Consider the following 20,757-nt stretch of genomic DNA (forward strand, 5'->3'; position numbering starts at 1 on the left):
AGGACATTTGCTCAAACCCTATTTAGCTCAGGCTTGATTTTTCCTGTAGACCAAGCTGATTTTGAAGGTAAATCTGAGGCCTTCAGGATCAGTGAGTTCAGGAGCTTCTTCTCTTTCTATTGTATTGACATTTAATTTTTTTTAATGTTATCTAAATCTGATCGCATATTCTGAGAATTGCTCTCCATTTTCACTTAAACCTTGATTTATGGGTTTCTTTGTGGCTCCATTATAATTGTAAAGAGATTAATATCTTTTAATTCTGTAGATTTCTGATTTGATTTTTATCTCTCAAGAATATATACACTTGAAGGTTTTTCCTGTTCTCTTTTCTTTCCACTTTGAAAACATTTAAAGCCATATTGGCAAATACAGAATAAATACAAGCTGTGCTGTCTGGATATAAGCTTTTATAGCGGAATTAAAAATACAATGTTGAGATGATTTTGGGTTCAGATCACTTAAGTTTCAGAGTTTACATTACAGAAATGAATTAATTTTATTCAGAAAAGAAATAATTCTCAGTTCCACTGGTACAGCGATTTTTGAGATTTAAAAATAGTTGAGCATTCTAATTTCTTTGTGTACTGTCACCATTTCAAACTAGGCAATGAACTGGAAGAGACTATCACAATGTTTCAAGACATGCTGTTTTCTTTGTATATGTGATCAAATCAGAATTATTCTTTGAACTGCTTACACTCAAATTAATTCTTGTATCCTTTAATAGCCCTGTTACATTAGGAGAAATCCCTCAGCTTTAAAATGCTTATGTGAATCTCCAATATTGAGACAGGCTTAAAGCATCAAAACTGCATTCATTATGTCATACAGCCCCATGTAGGAACGAGGATACTTACACATAATTAGAGCTTCTGTGAATAGCTGAAATAGTAGAATAAACAGAAAATTCTATGAATTGAAAATAGAGATGGACAACCCTAGAAAATATTTCTTAAAATCTAGTACTTATGTAGCAGTCTGAAATATTTCTGCACCTCTGTCTTCCAGAATTAATCCATCACTTCTGATTTTCTTTGTAGCTATAAGTTTGACTCATTCAGTCAAAATAAATATAGATTTGTAGCTTATTTGTTTGATTACAAAGAGAGAGAACAAAACTATAAGAAGCTTTACTTCCTCTCCTGCAATAGTGGATAGCAACCAAATTCTGAATATTATGCACTTCAAATACTTGTAAAGAGAATTCTATTTACCTTCTTTTAAGTCTCACTCTTTTTCAATGCAAAATGATAAACTGTACAATCCCAGACATGCATATTATTATAAATGTGAGTGCAGGAGATAACCATACTCAAAAATGCATAGTATATAGCATATATAGATTTTTTAGCAAATCATCATTATTGCAAACTCTGAAACATGGAATTCATATAAGCTAATAGATTGCAAGTATTTTACTCTGTAACTTCAGGAAAACAGTATTTTATTTCTTTTATTAGTAGGTCTTTTTCTACCTGAATTCTATTGACAGAACTTAGGTACTGTTTGCATGAGTATGTGTTATGTTGAATCAATGCATGAAAACCAGGCATAATTCCTCGAGTGCAGGTGGGTCATGGTAAGTTCTTTACTGAGTCTCTTGCAGCTAGAATGGGATGATAGACCATAGTCCAAGAAGAATTTCATGTAAAAGAAAGTATTGGAAACAGTTGGCAAGATATGTTCTTATAATATTCTGAGTATTATTTTGAAAATTGTATCTTTATGGCCTTCCTCTTTTCTCCTTCTCTTTACTGAGAAAGGAAGAGAAAATAGAGAAAGAAAAAGAGGGAGAAAATAAACCCTCTTTCCCACTACACTCCTGACCTTCAAAGATTAGAGGAAAAAACCCCTTCTTGGTATCAAAGAATTGTTTTGTAAGCTTCCATTTCATTTTAGCTACAGAAAGCCTGTATGAAAAAAGGTGATTTTTGCTATCCCTGAAATTTAATATATCTTAACATTGAATCTCAAATCCCCATCACAAATAGAATTTGTTTTCAAGAATCTATACAGTTCTGTTCAGGGGAGTGGTAAAAAGTTTAAAAAATCAATTGCAGCTCCTAGGACTCTGAGTCTTGATTCCAAAGCTATTGATCTTATCTTGCAGTACACTCATCAGACTCACTACCTCAGCTGCTATTTTGGAGACTACAAGCTGAGTTTTATAGCTTACTGCACACTTGCACTGATTTAAGACAAATAGGCAGAACTGAGTATGAAAACTCTTGTGCTCACTTTTTATGCTGTCCTCAAAGTAAAGACAGGGGATTCTGGTCTTCTCAGTTTAATAGCATAATCAAAAAGATAATTAATTACAAGTTTATGGAAAACCAAAGCACTCTTTCCTTCAAACACCCTCCATCCTTTTCTCTGTCTCCTATAGGTGATAGTAAATAGCTTCCAGTCTGAACAGTATGCTGCCACGTTTTTCAGTATTTCATCTGCAGGCCCATAAAAATTTGTTTCTGTAGATTTCTGAAGCAGTTTTATGCAGAAATCCTATTAAATTTTCATTTTGCTAGAGAATACGTTCTGTAAATTGCAGGTGAAATTGCAAAAATAAGTTCCATACTTTTACACTCTCTTTGTTATTTATTCCAGATTAAATATCACTGGTAAAAATATGAGATTAGGTAAAGCTTACAAAGCTTACCAAAATTGAAGATAAAGAACATCTTTTGAAACTCACTTTTCATCTACTGAATACCAAAGAATGACATTGTTTTATTACTATTACTTAAAAATAGGATGATTTTCAAATTTGCAGGTTGAGGTTTCTTTTTCATTTTTACACTATATAAACATTAAGACCATCACATGATTCTAATGAAATCTGCTTATGAAATAGGTGTAAGCATGATAATGTATCATAAAGTATTGATTTACTTTCAATTGACTACCTCAAGTTCCAGGATCAGGAGATGCAACTTCAAGATATAAAAAAGTCCTACTCTACTATCACAAGCACAGTGTTCCAAAATACTTTGAGAAAACACTTCCAAAGAATCAAAATAGTTAGAAATCAAAACTAATATTATAAATTTGAAAAACAAAGATGTTTCAAGATGTTCGCTCTTATAAAAATAGCAGTTCACACAGGCATTGGTTTATCTAACTTTCAGACTCAAACTTTTTAAACTTCTCATGTTTATTAGCCCTTTGGTTTGAATTCATCTCTGTCTTCAGATGAAGACTATCTTCTGAAACCTTCCAGCATTTTTCATCCTTTCAAACTTTTAGAAGTACAGCAGACGCTGATTTCTCTTCAAGGTGATGATGTGAGAATAGACTTGCTGCCTGAACTGTTACAGACATTGGGAATTGTCATTCATTTCATCATTTTCTCCACTGAAAAGGGAAAAAAGCTATTTATGGACCCCAAGAGAGACTCAAGCATTTGAAGCAGAGAGATCTTTTAAAATTTTAATTAGTACTAAGCATCTTAATAAGAGGTTCAGCCACCACAGCACCAGGTAAACAATTAATCAATGTCAACTGTTGGAAAATTATGACTAGGCCTAGAGCAATTTATTTTTTGTCTCACTGACTTTGATATGGTCACCTATTTGCAAATTATAACACTTTACTAAAATTCCTTTGTTGCATTTTCTTACTATATTATATATGTCACTAGTTGTGACATTTTTTCATTTATATTACAAACCAGAGAAGACGATGACACCCATTTTTAAGGTACAAAAAGTCTAAATTTATTATACTTTTTTTTTTAAATCGAGTAGAACAAAACATTTTCCATGATAAATTACTGGTGAGCCTGTTAGTTGCAAAGAGATCAGATAAAGCTCCTCATCATGTTTGGTGGAACTTACCATTCATAAAATGCGAAGGTGCTCAGGGTCTTAATGATGACTTCAGAATCTAATGTGCACAAAGTGGACAAGAGCAAGAGCCCCAAACAGACTTTCTACTCACTTCTGATTGTCAGAGTAAAATGCTGTGTACCTCCTATTGAGGGAGAATTAGCTGTGGACTGTAAATTTGAGACCCAGTGGCAAGGTGTTCTACAGACTTCCAATTACCTAATCAATCTATTTGATCAAATTTATTTCTTGGGAGACAAAATTATTTGGTGATCCTTTGGATCGGTGCAGAGAAGAGAGATGAAAATAAAAAGTGAATGAGCATAACTTGTGAAAATCACACCCATACTCTAAAAGCCCTCATGAAGATGGAGTATAGACAGAGGGTATTTTCAGCTATTTGAAGAACAGCTGATGCGTCTTCTGATTCTGGAAGGGTATTACCTTGAGAGAGTTGTCGTGAAATGGAACATCAGTATTGGGCTGCTCATGGTGCCAATTTACTTAAACATCAGATGTCCTACAATATGGGGCTACTTAATACCCTTTCTAGGGTAGTTCTAGAGCAAATAGAAAGACTTAATCATCAAGAACTGTGAGCCTCATGGGAGCTCACAGAGCCATAAAATGTGCATGGACTAATCAGATGTTAAAAATATCTTAATTGGCATTGATTAGGATTGTACCTAATAAGTGTATTGTTCTTTAGAAACGAACTGTATTTTTTGTTGATGTGAGCATGGAAACCCAAACTGTCAAGAACTCTGCAATAAGTTCCAAATTGCCATTGTTTAATGCCAGCTGTCAACTAAGCTGCACACAGCCATTCCCTCACCCCCCTCAGTGGGATGTGGGAGAGAATCTGAGGAGTAAAAGTAGAAGAACTCCTGGGCTGAGGAGACAGTTCAAAACAGAAAGCAAAAGTTGCACACACAAAAGCAAAGCAAAACCAGGAATTAGTTCACTGCTTCGCATGGACAGGCAGGTCTTCAGCCATTGCCAGGAGAGCAGGGCCCCATCACATGTAACAGGGACTTGGGAATACACACACCATCACTCCAAATGTCCCCTCTCTTCCTCCTTTTTCCCCCTACTCTATTTACTGCACACGACATAAGACATGGAATATTCTTTTGGTCAGCTGTCCCAGATGTGTCCCCTCAGAACTTTTCATGCACCCCTGGCCTTCTCACTGGTGAGGCGCTGTGAAGAGCAGAAAAGGGGTTGACTCTGTGCAAGCCCTGCTCAGCAATGACAAAATCATCCCTGTCTTGTCAACACTATTACATAGCCTGGTTCTAGGTACTGAGAAGAAAATTAGTTCTATCCCACACACACAAAAAAAAAAAAAACAAAAACCAAAAAAACCCAAACAAACAAAAAAAAAAAAAAAAAAAAAAGAGCACACAAGCAAACTCTCTGTTTCTTGATTTATGCTCTTGGTTCATCCCCTTTAATAGCCACAAATAAAATTAGAGATATCATAGCAGAGTATATTTAAATGAAGCAGATTTGATAGATCTTCACTGTAATATATTACTCTGTTTAAAATATACATCTTTCTACACATACACAAAAACACATATATATGTATACTAAGGTTTTATTAAGGTAACTGGGCTTGTTAGAAGAATCAAAGAATCAAAGTCTGTTTTAACAGCAGAAGATATTATATCCTCAAGTCAGACACAATACCTGTGGTAAGATACACAGTGACCTTGAGTGAGACTGTATTTCATGCTTCTGTTATCCCATTTTACTCACTGTATTCATTATACATGTGATATAGCAATAACCTCTAGTAAGCATGGAATAATGTATTTTATTACATACTGTAAGTGCATTCATACCCACAAAGTGATATTCCATAATGTTTATTTAAGCTAAATAAATTTTTCCCCTTTGGGCAATTGAAAATGAGCTATTTTTAACAGATGTTGACATACCTGCTTTATATTTTCAGACCCTCTTATCTAAATTTTTCTATCTATATTTTCACACCCTCTATACTTGACTTCCATCTTACTGCAAAAATTTATTTTCTTTGTAAATAATTTCTTTTCTTTATAAGTTCTGATTTGGAGTTTTCCTGATCAAAAGTCAGTTTTCCTTAGTATAGTCTCCAGTCTAATCAAGGCAATTGAGTTTTTCCTTTTTAAACATTTTTTTTTGTTTTGTTTTTAATGTTACTTCATCTTCTCCCTCCAAAAAAAAGCTTATTTTTACTTTCCAAAAACTTTATCACTTTTTTTTTAATCTTAACTAACACCTTCTAAATAGACAACATCACAGAGAATACGGGAATACTGTTATGCTCCCAGGGACAATTTAAAGGGAAACTCCTTCTTGAATATCCTCTTTTTACTGAAAACTAGGTGGGGTAAGCATAGCTGAAAATTTCACTACTGAGTGTAGTGAATTAAAGCAGGACAGCTTATGTGATAGATAAGAGGAAATCAATTAGCCCTTGTCTCTTCATTAACCTGTATTGGGGAAACACCTGGGATCAATGTGAGAGGTTCTACTGTATGAGGAAGTGACAGGCAGGTGGTTTGGGTGGGATTGGATGTGATGGAACTATTTATGGGTGCTCCTGGGATAGTCCTTGTGTTGCTGAATTGTTTTATGGTAAGTTGTGGTTGAAGCAAGTTCTGTGTAATTGTTTCTAAAATCTTGTGTTGCAGAGCAATTGGGTTGGTAGGGGAATTTGGGATTATTTGCTGTCTGTGTGCTGAGGTTTTATTGAAGAGTTTCTTACTGGAGCAGTAACTTGGAACAACCAAAATGGTATTATTGAGCAGCATGATAGGACTTGGTTTTGTTTGGTATGCTTGTAGGGAGTATAAGAAGACTTTCTTGAGAATTTTGTTCTTCAAACTTTTGATTGAAGTCTCTGAGCAAAGAATATTTACAAGGCTCTGTGGTTTGTTTGTAGGAGTGGGTTGTTGTGTTTTTGGCATGAATTCTATTTAGATGTTTTTCTACTACTCACAACCTCTCTTCTCTTCTTTGATGTAATTCTTAGAGATTTAAAAATGGAGAGAAGGTTATAGGTGTGGGCCTTGGGTAATTACTACAATTTTCATGGATATGATATTTCAAAGGCTTTCAAAGGCTGTTTCCTTTTTTTAATACTTGCGCTATTGACTGCAGCTGTATGGACTTTACCTCTGTTCAACCTTATTTTTTTTTCATAAAGCCTGAACACCACACAGAGCATCAGTCCTAAAGGATGTTCCTGTTGAGGGCATTAATTGTTTGATGTTTTAGGAAACACTGTGTTAAAAAGCAACAAAAACAAAACAAACCCCAAACCAAAAAGCAAACAGCCCCCAAACTTTTATTTCAAATATTTCAATAAAATAATCATCAAAGCCTTGAGATGTAAGGATAGGGCTCAGATATCTGTACTTCTAAAGAGCTTGGATGAATTTCCTTTCATGAATGAGAATTCCACCAGATATTTTAGGTGTTTGATTAAATTTTATTGATCTCAAATGTAAGCATATGCTGAAGTAGCTTGATTACTAAAGCTTTATTAAAAAAAAAAAAAAACAAACCAAAAAACCAAAACTGTCCGACATTGGCAGTATTAATAGGATGATATTTGAAAAGCAAGCATGTATGTATCCATAGGTATAACGTGAATCGCTTCTTACATTCATGAAATATTCACTTCATTTCTTGGGCTTTTTGGCTTAGTTCTGGGAAATGTTTTTATGTTAGCCTAGTTGATACTTTGGAAAAAAATTTTAGTCCCTTCTGAAAACTCAGGCTTCTGTTTTATGCCTGGTTTCAGACTTCTCTGTGCCTCACAAAGAGGAACCGGTGTTCTGAAACTTTGGCATGCTGAGTGAGAAATGCGTTAGGGATTGTTTTAAGTTATTTTAAATTATTATTGTTTGTTTATTCTCAAGTTTCTTTGTGCCTTCATTACCTGCAGCAACATACCAAACCCAGTAATATTTTGAGATTTTTTTTTTGCTCTTCTTTTTATTAACTAATATTAAAAATTGCGATATAAATGAAATACGGATATGCTGTATTAGAAATGTTAGTATTTAATTTCAACTGATGAGCAAAAATGTGGCCATGTTACTATTTTCTCCTTTTTATTGCCTCTTTTTATTGCTAAAATTGCTGAGTTCATAAATACACATATCATGTGCAACTCTTGTTAACTAATTTGTTACTTTAGTTGTCAATTCATGTTGAAAGTTATGGACAGAACACAGTCCAGTTTCTATTCCTAGTAATTTTACCAACCAATATCAATCTGGAATGTTACTAGAAGAGAACATGCTCTCTCACAAGTGTGTTATATACAATTAATTAACGACAGCCTAGTCCTGAAGTGTAAGGAGCTCTTGCTGTATGCAGAAGAAGGATAGTTTTGACAGGAGACTGCCTTCTAGGAGGGATGGAGGGCCCAATGTACAGACTGGAGCCAGCTCCCAGGAAAGTCTGCTGTCTCCCAGGGGCTCGGATAAGGAACATCAATGGAAAACTCTCTAGTAAGGTCCTCTGATTACTATCTGTTATTGGCTGTTCAAGCTGGCAGCATTGAAATAACAAAGTTCAAGGGAAATCAAGAGACTTCGGGGCCCTGGGAGAATTGGTAGAGGTATAAGGAGCATGGATTGTGATTTTCAATTTTTTTCAGTACCAGCAGATAATAGGAATAGGCAGGTCCACTGCATCAATCTGTGGCTACAAGGTTGGTGTCAGCAAAAATGTTTTGTTTCCTGACCACAGGATTTTCTATTCAACACCTGGTCTACTGACACGTGACCAGATATGCCCTTCTCATAAGGTGAAAAGAATTCTAGCACAGGAGTAGCAGAGCTCATTGACAGAGGTTGAAAGTAGCTTGGAATGGGGGAAAGGGACAAACCTGGGTTGCCAGTGATAAGCAATGGGATGGTGTGCCAAAACTTGAAGAGATGAGTACTGATTGATGAGTACTCAGTATGTTTGAGGAGTAGTTGGCTACAAACAAGGTACCACACCTGAAATGTTTGTATACTAATGCACACAGCAAGTGGAAGCTTGAGGCTTTGGCCAGTCCAAGATTTGACATCATTGGTATAAGTGAAACCTGTGGGGATGAGTCCAGTGGCTGGAGTGCCCTTTTGGATGGTTACAGGCTCTTTAGGAGAGATAAGGCAGAAGAGGTGGAGGGGTGGCATTGTGTGCAACAGAGTGTTGGAATAAAGGGAGCTCACAGCTGGCAATGGCGCAGTTGAGAGCCTCTAGGTGAGAATCAAGAGGCAAACAAATAATGTGGGAGTCTACTATAGAATTCCTGGCCAGAACAGTGACACTGATGAATTATCCTATGAGGAACTAAGGAATACTTCCAAGGTGATTGCCTTTGCCTTTATGGGGAACTTCAACTTGCCAGAAATCAACTAGGAGCATCACAGAGCTGGTGCAGCCCAAGCCAGAATATTCTTAAAACACCTGAATGACAACTTTGTGCTGAGGAGGAGGAGGACCTAAGGGAGCTGACTCAGAAAGATACCCTCCTTGATCTGCTGCTAGTCAACAGAGGAGCTCCTGAGAGCAAGGTGGTAGTTTAACTACTAAAAGGATCTAAAATGATTGCTTTCTTTGCTTCCAACCAACTGTTAAGGCAGATATTATCAAATATGACTGGTTTTTTTTCCCCGTTGTTGTGTCGTTTTTTCTTCATCCTATGCCTTCTCTGTCTTTTTTTTTTTGTCTTTCAGAAGTAACATTTTCTGGCTAATGCTGGGTAATTAGAAGTATAGCAGTATAAGAATTTCTTTGCTTGTGTCAAATAATTTTTTTATATTCTTATGCTACATCTTAGTTTTGTTACTGAATGTTTGCTATCCTTGGAGTGTCTGATCCAATTATACAGTTAGCTGAGCTTTGATACAGACAGCTAAATTAGCATGTGATAAGAACCATGCTTTAGAATTGTTCATAAACAGATAAGTGTTTTGTTAAAGCTCTGCTGGATGTCATCCTTGTTGATTAATACCTGTAAAAGAATAATCATAAAGGAGTAATTAGTAAGGATAAGAGACATGATTTCATTAGATATCCTAAATTTTCATCTTATTAACAAACATCCCTGCTATTTTTATGTCAAAGAAAAAAGTCCAAAGAATAAGTACAGGTTTTATTGTGTTTTTTTGAACCTAGAAATATTGCTTTCAACAGGAGCCAGTCATACTTAAAAAATATTTTGTGAATGCAGATGTAATGAGTAGTTAATTAATAATTTATCTGGTCACCTAGCTGGCTAACCTAAATTTTAGACAACATTTATCAATCTTCATTTTCCATGGGCTTTGTGGCATTTCCTGCTGATTGACTTTCACGTTCAAGACCTGACTTTCACAGAGGGAGAGCCATTAAGAGCTTCTCCTGAGCATCTTGTAGTGCAATTCCAATGCATGCTCCAACATTAATCTGCTGCACTTACAGCTTCCTGTAATGTTGAAGCTTTAAGAATAGATAATTTCTTGTCAGAGTAAAAATACACAGTGCTTGGCCAATTTCTAAAGAACTCAGGAGTTTAAAGTTTTTGTGCTCTGTCTCAGCTTTTTTTTGTAACTACACAGCCTTAGAAGGTAGTATCAGTTTTTATAACTGTGTTTAAGCCTTTCAAATGAATTTTGGTTTTGTTTTTTTTTTTTTTTAGTTAATATATTCCAGAGAGATGCAAGAGGTGGGAGAGCAATTACTTATTTTTCTGTGTCACCTGCAATCAAATTCTTTGGGATGGTTTTGATGCATATCACGCTGTGATAGATTTGTAACACTTCCGAAATATTAGATTTTTAGATCATGCTGATGCTTATACATTTTCACTATCCTAGCATCTAGTTAGATCAGCTGCATCCTTAATTACTGTTGTACTGTGTGATGTTGCATAATCAGAATATAATGCTGCTACAGCTACAGGCCTTTCATTATTGTTGCTGGTGAATGACTGTATTCAGTTTTGTGTATTCCACTCCAGGGAATACAGCAGACATCCTTTTTACAGATTCTAAAGCCCTGTTAAAAACACTTGAATTTTCCTTCCATTCAGTTTGGGCTTTAACTGGTTCCATGTATAAGTTCAATAAGTTGCATATATAAGCACTGCATCAAACAAATTGCATAGAGCTTCTGATCCATTAACATGAATATGAACAATTTTGAAGAGTGTCTAGAATGCATTGAAAGTGCCAAGGTAATATTGATTTTTTTTTTTAAATATGCTTATTTACCCCATCAGGATTAGAGGAGGCTAAGTACAGGAATGCGAGATGTAAGAGAACAGTTCTCTTTGGTTTTATTTAATCAGCATTTTGGGTGAAGCTGCCAAACTTGTAGAAACCTTTGAGGCTCACTGAGCAATGACTGTGTCATATAAACAAGAGGTATTCTCCACACTTCTGTCAAACTGGGATGTGCAGCCTAAGAGAAGGCTCTGACCTATCCATCTTGCTTCTGTCCAATTAGTGCTCTGATATTATGGGTTTGTTTTGGGTGGGGGGATTAGACTTCACTCTCCTTATGAAGACTTACTTATTTTTTGTCTACCCCAAATTATTAAAAATTTAAAAAGTGAAGCAACTTCATATTTTGAAAGTAGACAGGAAAGAGAGTTAAATACCACTCTTTGGGTTGTGGGGGATCTTAAGGGATTGTTCCTAGGTGCCTTCAGCTACTACTGGAGGCTTTCAGGCCTGCTCTTTTTAGCTCCTCTGTCTGGTTGCCTCATGCAGAGTTTTGTAAACTTCTGATATGTGCTTCTCTCTTTACTCATCTCCCCACTTTTACTTGTGTAGTAAATGTTTCTTGGGTTTTTATGCTCTCAGAGGACATGAAGGCACTTAACCCCAGTCACTTAGTGTTGTACAGAAACAGAGCTGAGTAACAAGCCTTTGGAAATGCAGGATTAACTACTCTGTTTAAAAAATTCAAATTTCAATATTAAGAAAACAACAGTTTGCTGATGGTAAGGAGTGTATTATGGTCTGATACTGCAGAAGATTTGAATCATTAAAGTGAAATCAGTTCACTGGTTTATAAAAAAATGTACAAATGCTACTAAATTATACTAAATTATATATAAATTATAATATTTCCCAGAAAAATCAGTGTGGGTTTTAAAGAAAAAGAAAAATCTAGTTGCATGTACTGAAGTGAACCTTTTTTTTTAATATGAAATTTAGAAAGAATGGGAAACATGAGAGCTGACTACTCTTGTAGTAGATGGTTTCAGCTCAGTTGATTTTTCTTGTGGTATATGTCATTTCAGTTCATCTTTCCTTAGTCTTTTCATACATCTTGTTTCTAGATTGGAGCTTCCATTTGGAAGTTATTTGATAAGCTATAGTAAGTTGTAGGTTGTTTAAAGTTGTACTGCTTATGTATGAAGCATGATTGGTACAGTTCAAGTGTATTTACACAGTGTTGTGTTTAAATATTAGGTTTTGGGAAATAAAATATTCTCATTTGTTAAAAAAAAATACCACTGTAACCCTTTAAAGGAATTTCTCTTTTAATGGTTTTTGAAGCTACAGAACATTTTGTTTCCAGGATAATATCTGTATGGCAAAATAATTTTCTGTGAACACACATTAGTGAATTTGAGCTAAGTGTTTGGTTGAAAATGTCAGATTCTTTCTAACTGGAGTTTAAATCTACTTCTCTCCCTCCAGTGAACAAAAGAGATAAGAAAGTGATGTTTGCCATTAAAGCTCATTATTTGATCCCCTAGCTACTAATAGCAACAGCCAGGATAGCCAGTTTTTTTGTATGACCTCAATATCAGAAGTAACTAAATCTTTTACTTGAGGAAGAAACAAATTGGCTAATGGCTTATAAAATGATGAATGATGCTGAATTAATCATTTTATACTCATTTTTTATGTCTCGTGATGCAAGAATGAATGACAAAAAGAATAATAAAGCAGGAGGTAGAGAACAAACAGAAATATGTATTTATCACACAAAATGCAATTGAACTTTGGGAATCTTCTTGCCAGCAGTCAGCATGGTAAAGCAAAGTGTAACTTCCCAGACAGAATAGACAAACTCATGAGTTCTTCAAGAGATGCTAAACACCAAGGTGAAGACTCTAACTGCTTTAAAGAGTCCAGGAAATGTAGATTAACATATCTCAGAACAGTGTGTTCCCAAGTTTGTCTTCTCAAGCACACAGCATCCTTTGGCACAGCTGGGAGGTCATTCTTCCCCTGTACTCGGCACTGGTGAGGCCTCACCTGCAGTATTGGTCCAGTTCTGGGCCCCTCACTTTAGGAGGGACGTTGAGATGCTTGAGCGTGTCTAGAGGAGAGCAACGAGGCTGGTGAGGGGCTGGGAACACAAGCCATATGAAGAACGACTGAGGGAGCTGGGGGTGTTCAGCCTGGAGAAAAGGAGACTCAGGGGTGACCTTATCACTCTCTACAACTTCCTGAAGGGTGGCTGTGGTGAGCTGGGGGTCGGTCTCTTTCTCCGGGCAACAACAGACAGAACAAGAGGACACAGTCTCAAGCTGCGCCAAGGGAGATACAGGCTAGAATTAAGGAGGGAGTATTTTACAGAAAGAGTGGTCAAATACTGGAATCATCTACACAGGGAGGTGGTGGAGTCACCATCCCTCGAAGAGTTTAAAAAAAGACTGGATGTGGCACTTGGTGCCGTGATCTAGTTGAGGTGTTAGAACGTGGGTTGGACTCGATGATCTTAAAGGTCTCTTCCAACCTAGAATTTCTGTGATTCTGCTGGTTCCTTAGTCAGACTGGATGCATCCTACTCGGTCAAGTAAATCAAAATCCTTTCTGAGATTCCAGAATATGAATCAACTTACTGCAGAAGATAAACGCGGGGGGGGGGGGGGGGGGGGAATGGGGATAAGGGAGGAGCAAGAGTTTTTCCAAGAAACAAAACAAAAAACTACTACATGAATTCTGAAAGAGGTGAGCAGGTAGGGCAACTGGGGAAAAAAAAACAAACAAAAAAAAAACCAACCAAACAAACAAAAAAAAAAAAACAACCCAGACCTAAAATCCTCCAGTACTTGCTGAAGGCATCCAAGAGGCCAATATGCTTTGCCTAGAGGCAGAAATATACTGAGGGAATATATATAGAGAAAGAAAACATATAGGGGAAAAGTAGATTTGTGGATAACCCTGACAAGCTTCTGGCAATTGCTAATGAAGAGCCAGCACTCTAATTATTCTGTTTTGGTATTGATTTTTTATGTGTGTTCCTGGTGCTAATTGTTGACACAGATAGCTTGTTTAGTCTTAATTCAGTTCTAAGTTTGTTTGAACATACAGTATTGCTTTCCTTCCAGCATGGGTTAGTTTAGCTTTCCTGGCAAATTGTTTATTCTGGATATATTTGTCTTCATTTCATCAAAATTCTGATGTGCCTTGTATATCAAGACCTTCTTTGGAGCTAGATATGCCAGCTCCTTTCTCTTAAGTTTTCTTTTTTGCTGATCCCTGTGTCTGTCTTAGGGGCTTGTGCTCTTCTGCCTTTTCAGGTTGCTTGAGCATCTATTGGCTTCATTCAGAGGCCTTTCACTTCAATAAATTAAAAACTCAAGGGGAAAAGGAGGATAGCTGTGAGTCTTGTAAAATTAGAAACTTGAAGTAACTGAAAGAGGAGTAAGCAGACCTTCCCCAGCAGTACTCTTTGATCCCAAAGGTATCCAGATAGATGAAGCCTCAGTGACCTAAGAGCAGCAACAGATTTCACCTTGCTCAAGATCCTTGTGACTGTCTTGGCCAGAGCAGGAAAGAGGTTTGAGGAAGAGCTCCTGTAACTTGCTGAGGTCTTCATGAGTGACAATTTATGAATTGTGAAGTGCATCCTGATGAGCTCCGAAAGGAGAGCAGCATGCCAGTGAGTGCTGTGCAAAATGTCTGTGTCCAAGAGCACTGCCAAGGTGCCTGCACCTGGTTCTTGAGAAGCAGCAGGTACCAGAACCAAGCCTGACCTTCAGGGCTCCTCTGCTCTGCCACACTGTTTGCAAGGTGTCATCTGTGTTTGGTGGGAGACACAGGGAATGCTGACTTGTTAAATGTGTTTGTGGCTCCCCCCAACCCTCTGTCTGTAAGAATAGGCTGCCCAACATTACCTGAAGTTTCTACTTGTTGGCTGATGATTTCTCCAAATGTTATTAATTTTGTGATTTAGCACTTTGAAGAGTTACCCTTCTTACTTTCTCACTCCCCCCAGAAACTAATTACTCTGCTGCTTTCCTACTTTCCTTGGCGGATGTAGAAGGGAGAAACTATTCTGATGCCCAGACTGGCTGACAGTAGCAACATCTCCAGGTTACTTGAACCTTCTTTCTTCTTTGTTTTCTTGCACCAATCTCTCTCTGTAAGTTCTGGAAAAATACTTTTATTCCTGCTTCATAGCAGTATCTGTGAAAAGGAGAAATATCAAGATAGAGCCTGCTAAACTTTGATTTCTCTGAATGCCTAGTTTCTATATGTTCTATAGAGGCGTCATTTTAAATTTCATTTATGATTTTGAAGGTATCAGACCATTGTTCTGACATTTTTTTGTTATAATTGCCTGTACCAAATGTGCTCGAGCATTCCATTTGCATTCCTAATATCTGACAACCAAACTCATTAACTTGTCTGTGGAGAAGTCCAAGATTTATGCTAACAAAAAGGGAAAGAAAAATCACTGAGAAATTCAAGAATGGTTCTGGAGGTTTCTTATCCTCTGTTCACTGGGAACACAAGTTGTAATACTCATGTTACATTTCATGTACTATCATCTTGCTTGTTTTGTAACAGAAGCAGTGTAGTGGCACTGGGGAAATGTCATCCATTTGCTAGCTATTTCCGTTTCCAAATCATTGACTGCATAGACCCATGAGATTTTTCTGTTTAAAAATAGCTGTGGTTGTTTTGAGGAATAACTTTTAAACTTTATTTCCGATTGCTTAATTAGTTTCTAAATCAAGATATTTGCCCCTTAGAAAACTACCTAGCACACAGCTGGGGACATGAAGCTAAATAATTTATATCCTTATGTGTAATTACAAATAAATTAATATTCCTTTAGGAAAGATCTCATTATATTATTTTTGAAAACTGAAGTTAATTAAGCCCATTTTCATTTACTCCCTTTCCTTCCCCCTGCCGCCCCCCCCCCAGTTTTATGTGTGTTTGCTAAAAAGTACCTCTACTGGATTAAAGGAGTGAGATTTCTTTCTCCTCTACCCTTTTCCCCTTTACTGGAGCCATGCTGGCTTGAGTCTATCAAATCATATTTATCCAACTGTTCTGCCATCCTATCTTTAATAAGATTCTCTATCAGTTTACTCAGTAATAGGACAAATCTCACCAGGCTGTAAATTTTAGATTATTTTTTAGCAGCATTATTTAAAATTAGGTACTGCATTATTATTTTCTTCATTATTCATCAGCAATTTAAGTGCTTCTCTAAGGATGTTATGCAGATTTCTGTTTCAGCACTTTTTAAAATATTTTTTTGTTTGATGCTGCAGTTTGTTCTCAACCTTTTCTCAAGTACCACCCAATCTTTAATCCTCGTCTTCTGTAGATAAAACTTGTTTGTCTGATGTCAAGTCACTGGTTTTAAACTAGTGATTTGAAGAATAACATCTGCATCCATAAGGGATACTTCAGAAAGGAGTCTTTATTGACCAACATTTACATTTCCAGTGGAAGGCTCAGCATTTTATTGTGGAAACATTGTGAACACACACTTCAGTAAAGCCCTTTACAATAACTGGTTTGAGCAATTTCTCTCTTCTTCTGGTCTTTGCACTTTATAGCTAATTGTGCATTTAGAGTTTGCATTTCCATTTGGAAAAGAAAATGCAATGTGAATACAGTCAAAGATGAAATAGAAGGCAGTTAATTGCAAGGCCAAAATTTTCACACTTGTGCCCACATGGAGCAATGCAGATGATCTGATTTACTTAACTTTAGTCATATATAGCCTCATTTGTGTGCATAGTAGAAAAAAAATGCTTTAAATTGACTCACAAGCACTTTCACACTAGCCCCTTATTAAAATTTTATTTGAAATATAATTTTTACAAATTAATCTTGAAGCAATATTTTTATTAAAAGAAAAAGTGGGGGCATGTGTTCTGATAGAGTTAGTGTTTCAGCTTGGTTTCAACTGAAGTTGTTCTCACTGCTTTACCACAAATATGTTTTCATTGCTGCTTATGTTAAACTTAGCACACCTGTATCATGCACAGTCTTTTGCTGGAAATTAATGCCTTTTAACTTAATGGGTTTGCTTATGATACTTGATTTTGTATCAATCATATTCAGTTTAATTTGCATGTATAGAGCTAAACTTTTTAACACCATATTAATATGCAGTATCTGGATATTTGTGAGCAAGGGGATTAGCTGCAAAGTCAAAAGTAGCAGGAGGGGGATTACTTGTTTTTTATCTGTATATGGACCAGAAGGCTTGAATTTTAGGATTCCTTGCTATGTCCAAAATATGATGATAAATCAGAATATCTTTATTCTGTCCTCTGATTCTGGAGGAAAGGAAAAAAATATTTGGTCATGAGGAGTTCTGAATATTCTGCTGTGACAGGTAGATAGCTGCATGGCCACCAGATGCCTGCCCAGATGCTCTCTCACTCCCTCACTGGGAGAGATGCTGCCATGGAAGACTGTGGGTTTAAGCAGCGGGTGGAATCCCTTAGGCGTTACTATCAGGCAAAACAGATTTGACTGTGGGAGAAGCTGTATCACCATTTTAAATAGATCTGAGCTGTAAGGAACAAAGACAGAGTTTAGAACAACACTTTTCTTGCCCTGCCCTTTCCTGGGCTGAGCCTCACTCCAAGCTCTTTGATGCATCCTCAGGTGGCCCTGGTGCAGTGTGGGGGATTGGATTGTGGTCAGCCCAAAACAGCTCCTCTGCATCTCCTTTCTCCTCATACTTCTGCCTGCTCCACCTGGGTACCTTCCACTGCCTGGAGCTCCTCTTCCCTCTCTCCCCTTGGGATTTGGAGGTACAGTTCCCAGTCTCATTTGTTCTGGGTAAACTGAGTCATGTGTCTTAATATGTGGGGTTTTTTTGGTAGGGAGGATAACATTTCCTGCTTTCAGACATTGGTTTATATGATTTAGGGGCACTTTTACTGTAGTGAAGGAAGAAGCACTTGAATTCTTGCTTTCTGACACCACCTGTGTCGAGAACTGCATGCAAATAAAGAAGACGACTTCAGTTTCTAGACCTAAATTCTGCCCTTTGGGTGTTTCTTTTAATCTTTGTTTGTTTTGGTCAGGTTGTTGTTTTGGGCTTTTTATGAACTGTTGATCTGTTTTTAAACAACTCGCATTGCAATTATGCTGCTTTAAATTCAAGGTCTCTTCAATGAAAATGGTGTTTTTACTCTGTAGGTGATAAAACCTCTTTTCTTTCTTAAAAAAACCACTTTAGGACTAAAGAGCTTGTATCAAATTGCAATTAGAAAAGTAAAAACCTAGATGTAGCTTAATGAGTAAATGAAGAGTTGGATAATGGTTGTCCCTTGTAAGAGATTTTAATGTGGAAAATACTCTTTAATCATCTGATGATTATAGAAGAAGAGTGGTAATCTGTGCCACTTTGATGCCCTGGCAAGGTAATTTACTGTATTTTACTTTCTTGCTGTGAAACTGAATAGCCTCATTCTGTGCCCACACAGCAATCTGAAACATCTGGAGTCTGCTGTATTCAGAAGTCTTTTTTATTTTCAAGTGTTCATCCCAAATTGAGTGAATGGAGAGCGGGTGCTTTCTGCTGCTGATGCACAGAAACGTACAGGGCCGTGGATGTAGTTAGGTATAGCATTATTGCAAGGTACATTTTGTAAGCACTTTGCTTTTCAGAGAATCTTTATGCTTATTTCTGAAAGCTGTTTTTTTCTAGGAAGTGAGCCAAATGCTTCGACTGGCTGTCTCAAAATGAAAAGCAGCAGCCCCCACCAAACGCTTTTCTGGTGCCACAGTGAATGAACATGCCTTTAAAGCTAAAGGCTCTGAAGTGTTGTGGCACTTTCTTCACATAGTGAAATACATAAGGGGTTAAGCTTTTAGATTCTCCCTTCTGTATCTAAGTGACAAACTAAGGATGGGTGAAGAACCAGTCTGTGTGTGATCATCCCCCTGTTTGTTATAGAGGGAAAGGAAAGGAAAAGAGGCTTCTCACCTTTGCTCCACAAGAGTATCTTCTTAATATCTAGTATAAACCTACTCTCAGCTTAAAATACTATCCCTTTTTCTATGCTGCTGTGAAAAGTCCCTCTCCAGCTTTTTTGTAGGCCTTTTGAGTTACTGAAAGGCCACAGTTAGGTCACCCTGAACCTCTTCTCCAGGCTGAACCTCAGCTTTCTCAGCCTTCCTTCATAGGAGAGGTCTACAACCATCTTGACATCCCTCCACTAGACTAGCTCCAACAATCCCATGTCCTTCCAATGTTGGGGACCCCAGAGCTGATGCAGCACTGCAGGTGGGGTCTCACCAGAGCAGAGCAGAGGGACAGAATCCCTTCCTTGGCCCTGCTGCCCACACTGCTTTGGATGCAGCCCAGGACACGTTTGGCTTTCTGGGCTGGGAGTTCATATTGCCAGGTCGTGTCCTGCCTCTCATTCACTAACACCCCAAGGCCTTCTCATCAGGGCTGTTCTTGATCTGTTCATCCCCCTGCGTTGATAGTGGATTGTCTCAACCCAGATACACCACCTTGCACTTGGCTCTGTTAAATTTCATGATGTTCCCGTGATCCCACTTCTCAAGTTTGCCCAGGTCCCTCTGGATGGTGTCCCATCTGTCAGGTGTGTCAACTGCACCACTCAGCTTGGTGTTGGGTGCAAAACTGCTGAGGGTGCACTCCAACATGGTTATGATGAAAATGAGTTAAATATAAATATATGTATATATTTCTCACATTGTTTTCTAAGTATTTTCTGGCTGCTTTGTTATTTTTAAGGATTTCTTTAGTGTCAAGTCCTGTGTTATGATGTTATGACTCTTCTACTGCAAGTGGTTACTTTGTGTGTATAACACTATAATCTTATGGCTGCTAATTGTTCTTGTAGAATTCTTCTGGTAGAACCCATTAAAAAAAATTCCAAAGCAACCAAAACATCTAAGCCGTCTCTGTGTGTAAGAATATCTGTTACTAGGCTATCTGAAAACCTGTGAAGGACACTTTTATGTCATGATGACAAGATAAAGTTAACCTTTGAAAGACTGATCATATTTGTCATTAATGGAAGCCTAATTAGATGGTTATCATGTATGTAAAGTCAAAAGAAGCGCTCTGATTGCGTTTTTATTATTTAATTATCACAACTTCTTCTAGAATAGTACGTAGATGCTAGATTTTCTAAAACATTGTTTAAAAAAATAGGAAAAGAAGAAAAGTCAAAGCAGAGATTCCACAAAGTTATGGATTCAAACACCTGGGGTTTTATTGTGGGCTGGTTTTTTTCTTTTTTTCCCTCTCCTTTTGCCCTCTGTGCTTTAAAGAAAACAATGGCTGTGCAGAGTTTTGGTTGAAAAAGCAAAAGCTGTGTAATGAGAATACTATAGTAATCTTAGTGCAATTCCATTGTACTGCTGTGTCCGTGTCCCACTTTTCCAATAAATCATAATAACCAGCTGACAATGCAAATATCGCAGCATGTTGTCTGGGAAATATTCTGATTAGTTTGTAACTTGCAAAGGCTCCTCTCACTCTTGAGCAGTGAGTTTTTCTCTTATGGTTGCTATGTTTCCCTGATACTTTGTGTCATAAGAGATACTGAGATTGCAGCGGCCATAATTCTGGTTCAAAGGTGGTTGCAACAGATCAGATTTGTTGTGTTTCAGGGCTTTGGGGAGTATGCTGTTAATACAGAAGATTTTTTTTTTTTACCATCTTTTCTTACAGACTATCT

The 20,757-nt window shown here is 37.1% G+C and overlaps 1 protein-coding gene across 3 annotated transcripts in view; it reads left to right on the plus strand.

The window, feature by feature from the left end:
- CDH12 (cadherin 12) overlaps window positions 1-20,757 on the plus strand; it is a 539,802-nt gene that overhangs the window by 97,284 nt on the left and 421,761 nt on the right. The window contains exon 2 of one of the 3 annotated variants that reach the window (XM_058021198.1): window positions 17,696-17,844. The exons of the other annotated variants lie outside the window; for them this stretch is intronic. The gene's annotated coding sequence lies outside the window, so the exon portion shown is untranslated. The remainder of the gene's footprint in view (window positions 1-17,695; window positions 17,845-20,757) is intronic. 3 annotated transcript variants of the gene reach the window in all.

Source organism: Melospiza georgiana, chromosome 1, assembly GCF_028018845.1.
Source record: "Melospiza georgiana isolate bMelGeo1 chromosome 1, bMelGeo1.pri, whole genome shotgun sequence".
Taxonomy (NCBI): Eukaryota; Metazoa; Chordata; class Aves; order Passeriformes; family Passerellidae; genus Melospiza; species Melospiza georgiana.